Here is a 3096-nt window from a genome sequence, read left to right as displayed (position 1 = left end):
TCCTTGGCCTCTTCCATCGCCAGACCATGGCAACACGACGCCTGGAGGAAAAGCACCTCATCTTCCGCCTAGGAACCCTCCAACCACAAGGGATGAATACAGATTTCTCCAGCTTCCTCATTTCCCCTCCCCCCACCTTTTCTCAGTCCCAACTCTCGGGACTCAGCACCGCCTTCTTGACCTGCAATCTTCTTCCCACCCCCTCTCCGGCCTACCACCCTCACTTTAACCTCCTTCCACCTATCGCAGTCCCAACACCTCTCCTCCAAGTCCCTCCTCCCGACCTTTTATCTTAGCCTGCTTGGCACACCCTCCTCATTCCTGAAGAAGAGCTTATGCCCGAAACGTCGATTCTCCTGCTCCTTGGATGCTGCCTGACCTGCTGCGCTTTTCCAGCAACACATTTTTCAAGTCTGTTAATGGGTAAATAATAGAAGATAAGTTACAAAAAAGAAATAAAATTATATTCTGAAGAGGCAAGAGCTCCATTAGGAATCAGCCATAGATGATTGAGGAGTTAAGACAAAACAAAAATTAAGAGAAAAAGCAAGCCAAAATGTAAGGTAAAGCTGATTGCAGCTTTACAAATCACACCAAAAGAGATATTGAGGGCTACAAAAAGAAAGTATGTAAAGAAACCCAAATAATTACAAAATCACAAAACAATCTCCAAACTTGGAGACCTAGGACTCTGCTCCCCTAAGCAACTCAATCCTTGACTCTCTGACCCACAGATCACAATCAGTAAGGATTGACAGCACCATGTTCTCCATGATAATCCTCAATCTGATACCCTGCAACTCAGTCCTTACTATATTCCTTATACATGCCTGACTGTGTGGGCAAATTCCGCTCGAACACTATTTACAAGTTTATGATGACACCATTGTAGTGTGTCAGATCTCAAACAACGATGAGACAGAGTACAGAAAAAGGTAGAGAGCTTAGTGGCACGATGTAAAGATAACGATCTCTCCCTCAATGTAAGTAATACAAAGGAGCTGGTCATCGACTTCAGGAAGCAGAGTGCGGGACACATATCAATGGTGGAGATGGTCAAAAGCTTCAAAATCATAGAAGAAAAGATCAGCGCCAACCTGTCTTGGTCCATGCACATTGACACTTCGGTCAAGAAAGCACACCAATGCCCTTAATTCCTCAGAAGACTAAGGAAGTTCAGCATGTCCACAATGACTATGACCAGTTTTTTGAGATACACCATACAAAGTGTATCCAGATACATCACAGCTTGATATGGCAACTGCTGTTCCCAAGATCCAAAAAATTACAGTTGTGAACACTGTCCAGTCCATCATGTAAACCAGCCTTCCATCCCCTGATTCCAAATGTACTTCCTGCTGCCTCAGGAAAACAGCCAACATTATCAAAGGCCCTTCCTACATCAGTTATACTCTCTTCCATCACCTGTCAGGTGGAAGATAAAAAAGTTTGAAAACACGTATCTTTAGATTCAAGAACAGCTTCTTCCCCACTGTTATCAGACTATGAATGGATTTCTCATTTATTAGGATTGATCTTTCTCTGTACCTTCTGCAGCTTTGTCACATTATATTCTGCACTCTGTTCTATTACCCTGATTTATTTATGTTTGGTATGATTTGCCCAGATAGCATGCAAAACAATACTTTTCACTGTATCTGAGTACATATGAGAATAAAATCAAATCAAAAATCTTTTAGTTATATTAGGGAAAAAAGGTAGTCAGAAAAATTGTAGGCTGCTTGAAAACTAACTCGTGGTGATTTGCAATTAAAAATATGGAAATGGTTGACACACTGAATAATTACGTTTTGTCAGTATTCAAAATAGAAAAAGAGGCAGCATCATTAAGGAGAATCCAAAGAGTTTTTACAAACACATTAAGGACAAAAGGGTAACTAGGGAGAGAATAGGGCCCCTCAAAGATCAGCAAGGCGGCCTTTGTGTGGAGCCACAGAAAATGGGGGAGATACTAAATGAGTATTTTGCATCAGTATTTACTGTGGAAAAGGATATGGAAGATATCGACTTTAGAGAAATAGTTGGTGACATTTTGAAAAATGTCAATATTAAAGAGGAGCAAGTGCTGGATGTCTTGAAATGCATAAAAGTGGATAAATCCCCAGGACCTGATCAGGTGTACCCTAGAACTCTGTGGGAAGCAAGAGAAGTGATTGCTGGGCCTCTTGCTGAGATATTTGTATCATCGATAGTTACAGGTGAGGTGCCGGAAGACTGGAGGTTGTCTAACGTGGTGTCACTGTTTAAGAAGGCTGATAAGGACAAGCCAGGGAACTATAGACCGTTGAGCCTAACGTTGGTGGTGGGCAAGTTGTTGGAGGGAATCCTGAGGGACAGGATATACATGTATTTGGAAAGGCAAGGACTGATTAGAGATAGTCAACATGGCTTTGTGCGTGGGAAATCATGTCTCACAAACTTGATTGAGTTTTTTGAGCAAGTAACAAAGAGGATTGATGAAGGCAAAGCAGTAGATGTGATCTCTATGGACTACAGTAAGGCGTTCGACAAGGTTCCCCATGGGAGATTGGTTAGATCTCATGGAATACAGGGAGAACTAGCCATTTGGATACAGAACTGGCTCAAAGGTAGAAGACAGAGGGTGGTGGTGGAGAGTTGTTTTTCAGACTGGGGGCCTGTGAACAGTGGAGTGCCACAAGGATTGTTGCTGGGTCCTCTACTTTTTGTTATTTACATAAATGATTTGGATGTGAGCATAGGAGGTACAGTTAGTAAGTTTGCAGGTGACACCAAAATTGGAGGTGTAGTGGACAGTGAAGAGGGTTACCTCAGATTACAACAGGATCTTGACCAGATGGGCAAATGGGCTGAGAAGTGGCAGATAGAGTTTAATTCAGATAAATGTGAAGTGCTGCATTCTGGGAAAGCAAATCTTAGCAGAACTAATACACTTAATTAGATTAGATTACTTACAGCCCAACAAGTCCACACCGACCCTCCGAAGAGCAAACCACCCAGACCCATTCCCCTACATTTACCTCTTCACCTAACACTACGGGCAATTTAGCATGGCCAGTTCACCTAACCTGCACATTTTTGGACTGTGGGAGGAAA

The sequence above is a fragment of the Chiloscyllium plagiosum genome, chromosome 32, assembly GCF_004010195.1.
Source record: "Chiloscyllium plagiosum isolate BGI_BamShark_2017 chromosome 32, ASM401019v2, whole genome shotgun sequence".
Lineage (NCBI taxonomy): Eukaryota > Metazoa > Chordata > Chondrichthyes > Orectolobiformes > Hemiscylliidae > Chiloscyllium > Chiloscyllium plagiosum.
The sequence above is the reverse complement of the archived record's forward strand: the minus strand, read 5'-3'. Positions refer to the sequence as shown.